Genomic DNA, 14,646 nt, shown 5'->3' with positions numbered 1-14,646 from the left:
AATCCCACCTCAGGGGGCTTTGCACTTGATGTTCTCTCTGCTGGAACACTCTGTCCCAGATATTCCCATGGCTTCCTCTGTCTCATTTTTTGGGGCTCAGCTCAGAGAGGCCTTCTCTGACCACTCGCTCTAACTAAAGTTCAGCCACATCCCCCATGTCGTTCTACATCACCCTGTTTTATTATCCTCATGGAACTTATTGCTCCTTGATATTATTTTCTCCATTCATTACACATGTAGAGTGTGTCTTACCATGGTAGAACCTAAGTTCCAGAAGGGCAGGAACTGTATCTGTCTCATGCACTGCAGTATCCTGAGCATCTAGAACAATGCCTGGCACTAATGGGTGCTCAAAAAAATATCTATTGCATGAATAAGTGTCTTCCCTTGCTGCCTCACCCACCTTCTGGTGCCCACAGAAAGAACCTCCACACCTTTCCTTCAAAAGGCTTTGGAACAGTGCTGGGGTGTGGCTCAATGGTAGAGTGCTTGCCTAGCATGCGTGAGGCTCTGGGTTCAATACCCAGCATTGCAAAAAAAAAAAAAAGGCTTTGGAACAATCTTCAAAATTTGGTGTTAGAAATTCTGCCTCTGAACCCAGCCCTGCTCATCCTGTTTGCCCAGGTCTACCCTAAGATGTACCCTTTTGCACAGGGAAAGTAGTAGAGAAGGAGTAAGAAGAAAAAAAAGAAAACATCCCAATGTTTCATGGCAAGAATAGGCTGTAAGGAGGGCTCTCATGGATGAGCTGTATGTAGGAGTAAGACTCGGGGTTCACCCTCCAGCCCCAAGTAGGTCCCCTCACTCTAACTTGCTGGGTCCCAGAGCTCCTTCTTCAGTTGGACCGTGTAATCAAGAGACCCCAAAAGCAGAGTTTGAACTTCATCCTCCTTCTCCAGGGCTGCCAAAGGCCCACTAAGACATAATTCATCTTGATCAGCTTCACCCATCATGGCCAACATTTCCAGCCTGTTCTCAGCCATCTCCTCCATCTTGTCAGCTAAACTGATTCTCCGCTATGCTGCCCTGCCATGTCCATTCTCCCCCTCTTGAAGGTCTCCAGGAGCCTCCATCTGTAAAGAAGGAAGACTCCCAGGACCAGAACTCCTAAGAGATCCTGGCCAGGAACAACTGGTGAGAGAGACTATGAGTTCCAGGCCTGGAACCAAACTTTAGGGTTCGTAGCCCAGGTCTGCCAGTTACTAAACATGTAACCTTAAGGAAGTCCCTTCGTCTCTCTCAAGGTCACTTTCCCCATTTTCAAATGGGAATAAAAATAGTCACTTTTTTTTACTGTGATGCCATAAGAATAAAGATAATACAGATGAAATGTCCCATACTTTGCTGAAGGGTAGCTATTGATAATGAAAGAAAAACAATTTAACTGTATGGGAATTAGACACAAGGTTTTGCTTTTTGTGGGTTTGTTTTTGTTTTTACCGGGGATTGAACCCAGGGATGCTTTACCACTGAACTACATCCCCAGTCCTTTTTACTTTTTTATTTTGAGTCAGGGTCTCACTAAGTTGTCCGGCCTGGCCTCAAACTTGCCATCCTCATGCCTCAGGCTCCCGAGTTGTTGTGATGACTGCCATGAGCCACCACACCCAGCTGAGACCTCTAGGAGGATGTCTCAGACAGCCCTGGGCTGAGGTTGTGGCCAAATGAGAGGTTTGGATCAGAAATGGACACTCTGAAAACTCATTTGTTTCATGCATTGAAGAATCTGTTTGCCTGGAATCTTTCTGAAGACATCCCACATCTTGAACATGCAGGAGACAGCAGGACAGCCCAGGTGGCCAAAGATGGTGTCATATGAGAGAGCTAGAAGCCCTTGATTCACAGATCCTGCCAAACCCCTGCAGCCAGGGCTGGCAGTTTCTCTTCCAACTCCAGGGATCTGGAAGGGAAAGTTCAGCAACCTCACAGCTTGGGTACTAGAGAGACAATCATCCACCTCCGATCATCTACTGCAGCATACCTGCGTGACCATGAACAACCCTTTCCTCTTTCTGAGCTTCCATTTTCTCATCCATAAAATAGGGAAATTGATGCCTACTTCATTAGGTTGTGGCAACAAGTCAACTGGCATATTTGTCCCCATATATTGGCTACTCCTGACTTTAGTGCCCTAGCACCTTCTTTCATTTGTATGTGACTTGGGCTGGTGCTGCCCTGGCCTTCAGTGTACTGCCTGACCTGATCCTGCAGGGCCACCTGAGAACAACAGGTAGGTGCCCAAGTCCATGACAGGGGTCCACTGGGCATGAGGTGCTTGGCCAGGATCATAACCTTTCCTACCGCCAGCCTAGGTATCTAGTCCCTCTGGGAGGTTCTAAGTTTAGAACTGCCTCCAGGGTTAACACACTGTCCTATAAGCCTTTTTAAAATTTTTCCAGAAAATATAATACAATCATTTCTTAAGTTGTTACATCCTTAGATAAATAGTGACTGACATTCCTTATGAGACTTATTTCTAGACATAGGTTAATAACTCCAAGAAATTCTTCAAATGTTATTCAATTTTGTGTTTTAGTGTCTCTTCTACCAAATGTGGCTTTCTAAGGTTTTAATCCTTCTGTGGCCCTCATAATTTCTGGATACCACAACTCAATGGAAGATTTTGATTTTCATCTGTAGTACATATTTGTACATCGACTCAGTGTTTGAAAAACAGTTTTTCAAATATCTAAATCAGAATCATCTGAGGAAGTCATCAAAAGTACAGTTTTCAGGATACCTCCTAGGCCTGCTCTTCAGAAAAAACAGAAATTGCATATATTTAACATGTGTGTGATATAATATTTTGATATACCTATATGCCATGAAGTGGATACCACAATTAAGCTAACATATCCATCATTTTACCAAGTTCCCATTTTTTTATATATATATTTCTTTCCCTATAAGCCTTTTGTGTGAGCTGTGTCAGGGACTTCCAGCGCGAGGCCTGTCCCCTCCTTCTGAGCCTCCCCTATAGGGAAATCAAGCACAGGGCTGTTCCCCCAGGGTCCCTTGAAGGTCCTTTTGTTGGCTGACAGCAGGGTTCTAATCTTGGCACTACCTGAAACAGCCAGACCCTGCCCCAGCCTCAGGGTTGTCTGAGCCCTTGCTTCTCTCTCTAAATTTCCAGGCTTAGAAGGACAGAAGAGAGTGGGCATCTGGGGAGAGAACAGGAGGGTATGTGGGGAGAGGAAGCAGTATAGACTGTAGTGCCACATAGAAGACCTGTCCCTTTCAATTTCACCCTCTTCTAAAAAGCCTTCCGTAGGAGTGCTTTTCCCATCAACTCCAGGACACAGAAGGTCCTACCTCCTCTTGGGTCCCATACTTCCCTTCAGCACAGAAGGGTAACTGTGTTGTCAGACTGTGAGCTCCTTAAAGGCCATGATTCATTCAATCTATCTCTGTATGGACAAACCAAGCACCCAGTAGGTGCCCAACATTTTCAGGGTCAGCAACTGAGCCATCAAGAAACAGCACCCCCAGTTAATGCTTAGAGAAAGGGGGAGAAACAGGAGAAGGCAGAAGAAAAATGACTCCCTATAGCTGGGCCAGAATTTCACAGCAGGGAAACTTGGTCCCAGTTGCTGAAGAGCTGGGAGTTTCCTGCCCAGGGAGGCATTCGAGCTGAGGTTGGATTCAAACACTGAACAGACAATATCTGGTGCCTTTCAATTCTTCGTTCTAAGGTTCAAGCTCCCTGAATGCCCACAACCACACAGACACTGTGTTAAGTGCTTTGGATGCATTTCCTCCTATAGTCCTCACAACTGAACTATGCAGTAGCTACCATCACTAGTCCCATTTTACAGATGAAGAAAGAGAGTCTTAGAATATAAAGAAAATTGCCCAAGGTCACACAGGTGGTGGAAGAGGGATTTCAATATGTGTCTGAATCCAGGCCTGACACTTTCAACCACCAGGACACCAAGCCCAGGCTAAACAGACATGGCTAAAGTAGCATGTCTCCCTGACCAAAATGGTCTAATGAGGCCAGCAGCCGACACTCCATGGCCCTGGCTCAGCACTCCGCCTCAGGAAAGCTCCACCCCCGCCGTCCCTCCCTCCCATGTGGCTATATATGTTCCCAAGACTGCTCATTCACAATTGAACATGTGTTCATGTATAGGTAAATTGCAGAGACATGAAGTCATCTATATACATCTTACACAGAATTTGTCCTCTCACATATAGCCATCGTCAAATAATGTACACAGATAATACACAAACTTATTCCTGTAAAGGCCCTTACACATGTGTGTTTTCATCCACAACACACTGATGTTTGTGTGCACAGAAGCTGCACAGATGCAAACCTCACATCTCACACATCCACATGCTCATCCCCGTCCGAGAGCTATACATGTTCATTTCACAGCTCTTAAGCACCCATATCTGCTCAATGTCATACACCAAATCCTCCCCCAACAAGAACTTTATCCATTGTTCCCAGATCCAATACTAGGCCCAGGTGAGCAATGCTGCTCCCTCCCTCTGGGGTTGGCCAGGCAGCCCAGAGAGAAGGAGAAGACTCGGTCTGCCTGTGATGGATGGAATTAATCTACTGAGCTGGAGAAACTAAATAATTAAATCCCTAATCACCCCCCAAGCCAGTCCAGGCCAATATAGCTGAGGGAGGGAGGGGGCTCTGAGGCCCAGACCAATATCCTAGAGAAAGGGAGGGGCTTGGGAAGAGAGGCACAGGCAGAACCCTCTAGGAGGGGTCTCTGGGAAAAACTGTTATGCAGGCAGTCAGACACACATGTCTCTCAGCGCCAAAGGCTCTCCCTTTCCACATGGAAATGGAGCAGTTTGGGAAAAGCCCACTACCATCCAGCAAAACAAGGTGAGAAGGGGGACGTGGTTCTCCTCGAGCCCTCCCCACAGCCCTTCCTGCCATCTGTGAGATGGAAGATACATCCTGGGAGTGTAAGGGGCTGGCAGATAGGTCATTCAAAGTGCCTGGGACTGAGGCAATCCACAGCATCTCCCCCAAAGCAGGGGTGATAGGAGCTGGATCAGCCAATCTTGGCCCACCCCTGCCCCACTCAGAACAGGTTCCTCCCTGAGCCTGGCACAGATGGCAGGGGGGACCCTTCTACACAGGTGCACCTGCTTCCCTTAAAAAGTGGGCCCAGCACGTGTCTAAGAGGCTGAGGATGGGGCAGAGGCCTGGGCAGGGGGGCTCAGGGAATCAGCCTGGGAACAGGCCCCAGTCCGATTGGCTGAAAAGTGGGTCATTTTCCTTTTGAAAAATAGTGAGAAAATAGAGAAGTAGGTCGGGCTCTCATCCCCTCAGCCCCAGGCTCCATCCCCGACTTGCAGGATGGGGAGAGAGGGAGAAACCAGCATGTGCCAAAGCCCCAGGTCCCCCAGGACCCCAGCCAGGGCCCCACAGTGCAGGAGGCCAAGGTTGTCATTACTCAGGACACCCAAGGACAAGCACACTCTGAGGCCAGGGCAGGAATACCAGCCCCACCCTGCCCTGGGGGCTTGGAAGTAAAGAAGCTAGGACTGGGGCCAAGCTAGAGGGGTGGGGGCTTCAGCAGGAGGGACCCAGAGAAGCCCCCTGCCATCCTCCGGTCGTGATGCCTCCTCTCCTCTCTTCTCCTCCCTTTCCTCTTCGTCCACGTGGGCAGAGTCGTTGCCATGACACCGCGGGCAGGTGGGCGGCTCTGGCGGCTGTTTCGGCCCAACCCCCATGCTCACAGCCCAGGTGGGAGGGGAGCGGCTGCAGCGCGCGCGGCCCCTAGCCCAGAAAAGAGAACGCAGGGAAGGGCCCCCTACACCCCAGAACCTGAAAGGAATGCTAGCACTGAGGCAACCCAGCTCCAGGCTTGGAGGTCTAGAGGAGGAACTCTCAAACAGGATCTTGGGTCTTGACCGCCCCTTCCACCCAAGGTCAGAAAGTGGCACGGGGTGGTGCTGCCCCACAACTCCCATTTCTTCCTCCTTTCCTCATCAGACCTCCTTCCAGCTTTTCTCACCCACATAGTATGTCTTAGTCCCTTCAGGCAAGCAGCTAATTGGTCCTGCCTGAGGTCTAACCTTAGTTCCTCATTCTGCAGCACAACTTAATTTCCCATCCTCTCTTGGGAGACAAGAAAATAATCAAAGTTGAGACGAACAGAAATTCCTCTCCTACTGCCAAACCCCAGACTGTCCTATAGAAATTGGACCTGACTTTATATCACAGCCTGGGAGGCCAAGAATTCTCAAGCCCATCCTTGGTTAAGGCACCCTCCCCACCAGGAGAGAGGACCTAGAGTGGAACAGGGAGGATACTACATCTGGCTTCAGGAACTCTGGGCCATGCCTGAGCTCTCTGGCTCTGAGCTCACCACAGTCCTCCTCCTCCTCCCTCTCTGGGAGGTTCACATGCCTCTTGGAGTCTCTCAGACTGTCAGTGGCTCTGACTTCCTAAGATCCTTCCCATTGCTCCCTATCCCTGTTCCCTAAGGCAAGCGCTCCACATCACTGATGGAATGGAACCACAGAGCCTCCACTTAGCAGGCTTCTGCAGCCTGGCTGGCAGAGGTGGGGATATGTGGGATGGTGGTGACAAGATCCAAAAGGAAGGCAGGATGGCAGCCAGGGTTAGCTGGAAGGTGTCCAGCTTGTCACAGGGTGTTCGTAACATGCACACCACATATTTTACACATGTACACACCTTTACCTTCCTTAGCCTTCCCCTTCTAACACAGCAGATATGACTGGCTAAAATACACATGAACACCCACAGGCACACACACATATGTGCACGTGTGTTTGAACACTGGCTCTGCTTTTCTCCACCACCACTGCCATCAGGCTACTCTCATGCTAATTTCTCACCAACAGGTTCCTAAATGGTCTCCTTGCCTTGCTTCTTGTTCCACCTTGATCCATCCACAATTGGTTTATTTAACACAAATGTAGTGAGTGCCTACTCCAAGCCAGATACTATTCTAGACACCGAAGAGACAGCCATGAACAAGATATATGAAGTTCCCATTCTCATGAAGTTTATATTCTAGCAGGGAAGTGGAATGATAAACAAATATATGAGATGATGGTGGTAACAAGTACTGAAAATTAAAACAAATATGTGTGTGTGTGTGTGTGTGTGTGTGTATAAACTGGGGTGAAGGGGTAGAGTGATAAGAGACTATTTAAGTTAGATTGTTGGGGAGGCCTATCCAAATATGGTACTTTTGAGTGAAGATTTGAATAAAGTGAGGGAGTAAGTTGCGTGGCTATCTGGGAGGAGAACATTTCAGGCTGAAGGAAAGAGTAAATGCAGCAGCCTCAGGGTGCCACTGTGCTCAGTACTTTATGGGACAGAAAGGAAGCCCATGTAGGATCAGAGAGGTGATCGATGCCTATTTTATACACAACACTCAACTTTGCTCAGGCCCCACTAGGCACTTTAGATTTCACTCCAAATGAGATGGAAGGCCATTGAAAAGTCATGATCTCATCTTACTCTGGCTGCTTTTAGAGGGAGAATTCATGGAGGTGGACTGGCAAAGATGGACAACAGTTGGGAACATGTTATGATAACTTTGGTGAGAAATCAGGATGAGGGTGAACTGATTTAAAACAATGGCAGTTGAAGTGGAGAAAAGGAGACACAGCTTACAAACGCATACCTGCAGACTGTCCTATAGAAACTGGACCTGAATTTGTACCACAGCCTGGGAGGCCAAGAATTCTCAAGCCCATCCTTGGTGATTTGTGTATTTTAGTCAGTCATATGTACTGCCTTAGTAGGGGAAGCCTACTGATAGTGGCAGAGTATAGTTGACTCTTCAGGACCTGAGAATTTGAGAGACTACAGGGAGCCTGCTTTCTGGAGAAGAGCCATAGGCATCAGAGTGGATCAAGTTCAAACTAGTGGGAGAACAACTTTTAGACTCAATGTTCAATCAGAATTAATCTCTCTTAATCTCTCTCTTACATTTATTCACATGCATGACTCAACTTATGTACATATATTTATACATTGTTGATTCATTATGTACTCTCTATATATGTAGCCCACATACATGCTCACATGCATGCTTACACACACATAAGGTATCACTGGACACCACAGACACACACACCCCACACACACTGGTTTAATTAGTTGCCTGCACAGTCACATATACGCATGCATACATAAAGTCATACACATATGCATGTATATATGTGCCCACACTTACGTACATAAATGTTTTTATACCCAGGCAGCAAACTCACATATTCAAATGTACATATACACAGTCACAGACCCATTCACAGGGATGGTCATTCCCTCCCCTGGCTTCTGCCCTGTCCAAAAACCAGAAGTCCATATTCTCTCCAATTAATAAGTAATTGCAAACTTGCAAGTCTCCGACTTCTCCATTTGGAAAGGTATTTTTGTTATCAATAGGACATACTCACTCCTGGACACATCCCATTCTCACCCACTCTCAAGGAGAAAAAAAAAAAGTCATTTTAAAAGAAGAGTTCTGAAATTCCCTTGCTGCATGCCTGGAGAAACCAGACCTTGCTCAGACAACTTGGGTGGGGTAACAACAAAATTAGTGTATCCCTTCCCACCCAAGAAGCTCCCCCCAAAATACAGCCCCTTAATTTTAAAAAGGGAAATATCAATGCCAGAATCCTTCCTCCAAGAACGTCTGGGTATGACCCACCACTCCCAAACTCCAAAACAGATATAACAGATCTTAAGGCAGAGGAAGAAGCAGGAAGGGAATTAGCTCCAGTCCTGAAACCTCCTGAGGTACCCTTCTTCTACCCCAGAGGAGACCTTCATGATGTCCACTGAACCCCTCCCATCCCAGCCTGAGGGCCCTGCCCAGGGAGAGGGGAGACCAGGAGGCTAACAAAAGTAAAAGAGTGACCTGGGTTTAGAATAACAAAAGAAGCAAATGTTTAAAAACAGGAGCCAGTCAGGGAACAGGGAGGCAAGCCACAGACACTCCTGGCAGGGAAGCAGCTGCTGGAACACTGGATCATGAATAGCAGGACTCTCCAAGGGGCCAGGGAAAAGGGGGTGGACATCAGCATTCCATGTGGGGGTGGAGGGGTGACTGCTTCAGGCAGTAGCAGCAGTTCCAAAGTAAAGTCTTATCAAAGCTGTTATGTAACCAAGGGAGCTCAGTAGAGCACAAACACCTCCCCTCCCCAAACAGGCACCCACACCCACACCTACCACCTCCCAGCACCCACAGCATAAGAAAACTCAGCTCCTCTCAAGCAGCCAGAGAAGGGAGGAATCATCTTGATGAGTTACATCAAAAACATGATGGGTGAAGGGCTCCTTATTAACTAGAAGTCACATCTGGGAAGGAAGGAACTGGTTCAGTTTGAGATCCCCTAGATATCTCTCCCTCGTCTTTAACTCCCCACCACACCCAATTTCTGCCCAGTACCATCTGGAAACTCTTTCCTTCCTCTCCCTCTAAGAAGGATCCTATTTGAATATTTGATTGTGCTCTTGAGGATGGGAGGTGAGCTGCCATCACCCCCTCCTGCCTGTTGTTCCCCCACAATCTCATCTGCATGTCCTGACATTTGGCTCTCATCCCCCTGGGACAAGGGAAGGGACCTGGAGAAATAACTCCTAGCTCTAGTCCCTTCACAGTTACGAAGACAAAGCAGAAGAACTCAGATAACTGCAATGACCCTGACCGTAGGTTAGTGGGGAAAAGATACCCAGGGAACTAGGGACTGAAACCCAGAGCTCATCCCTCAATTTGAATATTTTAACTCCTCCAGATCTTCCTCTTTTCCTACTGCCCTGTCTCCAGTAGCCTCCTCCTTCTCTTCTCCATGGCACTGAACAACCCCACCCACTCCTTGATTCCTTTGCTTAGAAATCTTCCTCCCCAACAAAAGTCTTTCCCAAATGCTGCTCTGAGCTAGGGCTGGGGATGGGCAGAGCACAAGGGAGATTTGCAGAATTTTTCAGCGTCCCTGTCCTGAATTCCAAAGTATGATGAGCATGAGGATACCAACAAAATCATCCTGAACTCCTGAGTGCTGTCCACGCCAGGAGTAACCAGCAAGACCCAAGTTCTCTTAACCTAGAACTGCCTTGAGCCTGAACTTTTGGAACCCAGTAGGAGAGAGGCTGGTGAAAGTACCCCTAAGCTTGTTGCACTAAGAATTTCCCCAGGGGAAGAGATCTCACAGCCACAATTTCATCTTCCATCCCTACCCGCCTCCCCTCAGAACTGTAGGATGGTTTTAGAAGAAGGGGGTGAGCAAACAGGGAAAGGGAAGTCCCTTTTCCAAATACCACTAACAACTGTGAGGCCTAAATCCACGGACGGGACCCCAGAATATTTATTTCTACCCAAGGACTCTGCCCTTGGAAAGTGGGTCATCTGGGAGAAATTTTCTAGGGAGCCCTCAGCACTGTCCGGCCGCCTTTTCATCCTTGTCCCGAACGCAGCCCAGTTCAGCACTCGGGACAGCTCCTAAGCAGCAAATCCTATAGAACCCAGTTCAGCACTCGGGACAGCTCCCAGTGACATTCCGGCTCCTCCAGAGACCCAAGATGCCAGGAAGGAGCAGGCTTTCCCCACCACACACCTTCTTTAGAGCCAAAGCCCCTCTCCCCTACCTCTCCCACACTCACTTCCAACCACCGGGGGCACCTGATACCCCTCCCTTCCCTTTACGTCCCAAGAGTGGAAAGAAACCCTGACCCTGAGCTTTCTGGAGGGAGCCTAAAGACAGGACCCCACCCACCTCCTTTCAGCCCTGAGCCTCTCAACGCCACTCACAGCTGTTCTAAAAAACACTTTCCTTCTTAACCACTACCCCCAAAATAAAAGAAATACTCACGTGGGGGCTCCCAGCCCTGTAGGCAGATGTGCTGGGGGAGGCAGAAAGAGGTAGCTCCCCACACCCTGTTCTGAGCCCCCTTTCTGAAGGAGCCAGCTCCCATCTGGACTGGGGGGAGGAGAGAATGTGGAAGCACTGAGTGAGGGGAGGGGAGAGGGGAGGAGGCAGGAGCGGGGGACTGTGGGGCGGGGGTGTCGGGTTGGGGGCAAGGGAATCCTTTTTAATTTCATTCTCTCCCCATGTCTACATCAGCCCTGCGGGCTCAGCTCTTTAATATTTACACACAGGAAGAGAAGAGGATGAGAAATAACGGAGTGAGGGGGGCAGGGGCTACCTGAACTCAAAGGGCACAGAGGCAGAGGCCTTTGGGAGCGAAGAGCTTGGGCCCCCCACACTGTCCCCAGCCCACTCCCATTCTGAGCTCTTGACTGGAAGGGAGAAGAAGGAACCCCGGGACCATTCTGTCCCTTTGTTAACAAGACACTTTGAAGCTGCATCAGAAAAAGATCAGATCCCCACCCACATACCTGGACACCCCCACAAACCCAGATTTCTTGGGTGCCTTATGTACAGATGGCAGAGGCAGTACTCATGCACAAGCATGTTCTGATGCCTGGAGTATGCTTCCCTGTGGGCTGCTGTGTGAAAGTACATGAACATGTCAGCTAGCATGTACAAGTTTACAGGAAAATGTTCTGAGTGCATTCACATGTTACCAGCCCATGCAATCAAACTGTGTGACTATATGTGTGAACCAAGCAACCTCTCCTCCCTGTCCTTTGCTCTCTAACTACAGTCCCAAGGAAAAGGCCACCTACCTCCCCAGATTGCTTTCTTTCTAGGCCCCTCCCTCACAGCCTCACTTTTTCTGTCTGTGACATGGGAAGAAGGACTGGTGGGAAGGGATGCTGCATAGAGCCCAGGGGCCTGACAAGTTATTAGCAACGATGAGCTGGCAGCTCGTTACCATAACGATGGTGCCACCGCCTCACCCCAGCTCAAACCCAGACTCCCCAGACGGCAGGAGGCCCGCTGAGCCAGCAGCCTTCAGACTGGAAGGGGGGTGGATAAAGAGGGAATTGAGACATAATGCTTGCATAGAGGAGGGTACGCAGCTGTTCTTCCCACCCCCCACTGGGAGACAAAGCTTTGACTCCACGAAGTGGGAATGATATCAGAATCTGGGAAGGTTTCCTGACCATGGGGATGTAAGACACTGGAGGAGGTCTTTGGAAGCCCCTTTCAACAAAAGCTCCTGTTATTTGCTCCCTCATCCCCTCACTCCTACCAACCAACCAAATAGGAAACCTCTCACTGAATTTCTGTCCCCTCACCTATAAAATAGGGACAATCATAATCATCATATGCCCTAAACTCCTGGAAGATTGAATCAGAAAGGTTTTAGAAGTAACTATAGACCCTCCCTAAATCAGATAAGCCCCAGAAGTTTTTCTACCTATCAGAAACCAACAAAGTGTCATCCCAGCTAGAGGCAAAATGTACCAGAAACTGGGGGGCAGTGGGAAGCTCAGCCAGCTCAGGCCCCAACATCAGCTGGAGAACATGTGAGGTGCCAGGCAGCTGCTGATAGCAGGCACTGACACAGAAGAATGTCTAGGACTAAGGCCTGTAGCAGCTCCAGCCCCTTTACCAGCAGGAACTCAGACTAGCCCTGGCCTGCCTCTGCAGCAGGTATGGCTAGGAATCCCCATCCCCAGGAATATCTTTAGCATCCCCTCTTTGGAAAGGAGTCCCAGGTTAAAGGGTCTACAGCCTTAGATATTGAATCTTCATTACTTCTCCCCAAATCCCCTATACTCAGCTTTGATGGGGGTGGGGAGTTCAGGAATAGAAGGCCACCTGGGGGGTTAGAAAGTTCCTTGGCTAAGGCTAGCCTTGGGACCCACAAGTTTGTTTTGTGACCTTGGGCAGGTCCGCTCCCTTCTCCTGGCTTCAGGGTCCCCAGTGTGTAATTAAGAGGTTGGACCATGTCAATTCTAAGATTCCTTCAATGGCCATCATTCTGTATAACTACATATAAACTCACTCTTTGGACATAAGCCCCCTGGCACAAAAGGCGGTGGGCACTGCCTGCCAGATCAGTGGGGCAGTGGGGGTGGGGATGCGGGGGCTGTGTCTGAGGCTGTTCATCCTATGTTCATGTTCCTTTTAGAAACACCTGCCACCCTAGCCCTCCCAGCTCCCTTTTTAGACCCTGATTCACTGCCAACTCACGAAGCCTCTCCCTCCCTTCCCTCTTTTCTCCCTCTCTCCCTTTTAGGCATTGGCAGCTGGGTGCACAAGTAGCCCCAGCATTCAGGAAATGCTGGGCAGAGGTGGAGGGCAATGCCCCCAATGTCAGAGAGCACACAACAAGGAGTGCCACTCTCTAAACCTGGTCCAGTTCAGTTCCTTGGGTCAACAAAAGATAAGTTGGAGTCTTTCTGTACCACTGACTAGAAATGTGTGATTGTGGGAAATGGAATTCATCTCTCAAACCTCAACATTCTCATCTGTGAATTGGCATTATATTAGCTTGACACATGTGAAATGGCTGTTTTTGTAGGTTAAAATAGAACCGTGGATATTAGAAATTTCATATGGCTTAACCTGATACCTGCCCTGCCTGTTCCTCAAGGCTTTTGGAGAAATGAAGAGTTGAGAGGAGAGCATTTTCAAAAGTCCTGGACTGATACAGAGGCGTTGTATTATTATTACTTCAAGGAGCTCAGTACAGACACACCTGGAGCCAGTGGGTTGAACCAATGACCCAGAACTTAGAGATTTGGGGCTTGGAACTCTGGGAGAGAGCCACCTGCTCTGATGACTAACAATAGACCAGACACTTCCACCTGGCCTCCTCAGCTTCTGGCTCTAAAGGGCCTGAGGTGACACAAGCTCCCAGGCCCCTAGAAGGAGAAACAGCACATACAGGCACACAGTCTTCAGCTCCAGGCCCACCACCACCACCAGCAGAGCCCTGCATGCAGGAAGGACACAACCAGTAGCACCACAGAAGATGCCCCAAGGTAGGTGAATGTGGAGACCAATGTAGGGAGTGTCATGAGGCTCTTGTCTGAGTCCAGGATAAGGAGTCCCTAGAGAGAAGGGATGATCTGACCTCTGAGAAGTCTGATTTCCCTGTTCCAGGTGCCACATCCCACCAAGACTTGGTGATGTGGGGGGACAGGATGGCAAAGACCAGGTGTGGGCGATTCAGAGTGAACCCTGCTCAGATACATTCTCACACAGCCAACACACACACACACTCAGTCACGCAGACCACAGATATCCGGACCCTTACAGTCAGCCACACAGGCACGCACACACGGGCACACACACACTCACAGAAACATACAGAGCCACACACAGTGGTAACACACACACTCATTCACACACATGTCTACAGACACATGTACAGTAACACCCTCGTTGCATACAATCACTGCACGCACACACACTCACCCACAGTGACATACACTCACTGCCACACAATCACCCACAGACCCACACGATGACACACTCACACACTCACCACAGACACACAGTGACACGCACTCACACCTGCAGAGGAAACTTCTCTCCGGATCTCCCCAACATCACGACTTCCCCCCACAACCAACCAGCTACTCCCTCCCAGATCCAAGCCTCCAGCCCGAGAAGGGCTGGGCGGGGGCTGACCGGCTAGGCACGGCCCGGGCCCGGAGAGCGGGTCCTTGGTCCGTGCGGTCCCCCAGCGCGTCCCTCGGGGTCAGGCTCGCGGGCCTCCAGGCCGGGGCGGGGGTCGGGGGACGGGGCCGCGGAGGAGGCCAGCCCGTC

At 49.4% G+C, this 14,646-nt stretch overlaps 1 protein-coding gene across 1 annotated transcript in view; it reads right to left on the bottom strand.

Moving 5' to 3' along the window:
- Dlgap3 (DLG associated protein 3) overlaps positions 1-11,265 on the bottom strand; it is a 60,690-nt gene extending 49,425 nt beyond the window's left edge. The window contains exons 1-2 of the mRNA XM_015484752.2: positions 11,162-11,265; positions 10,828-10,930 (exon numbers count right to left, since the gene is read on the bottom strand). The gene's annotated coding sequence lies outside the window, so the exon portion shown is untranslated. The remainder of the gene's footprint in view (positions 1-10,827; positions 10,931-11,161) is intronic.
- Positions 11,266-14,646: the final 3,381 nt, after the last annotated feature.

This window comes from Marmota marmota, unplaced genomic scaffold (assembly GCF_001458135.2).
Source record: "Marmota marmota marmota unplaced genomic scaffold, marMar, whole genome shotgun sequence".
NCBI lineage: Eukaryota > Metazoa > Chordata > Mammalia > Rodentia > Sciuridae > Marmota > Marmota marmota.
This window is presented reverse-complemented; position numbering and strand designations above follow the sequence as displayed.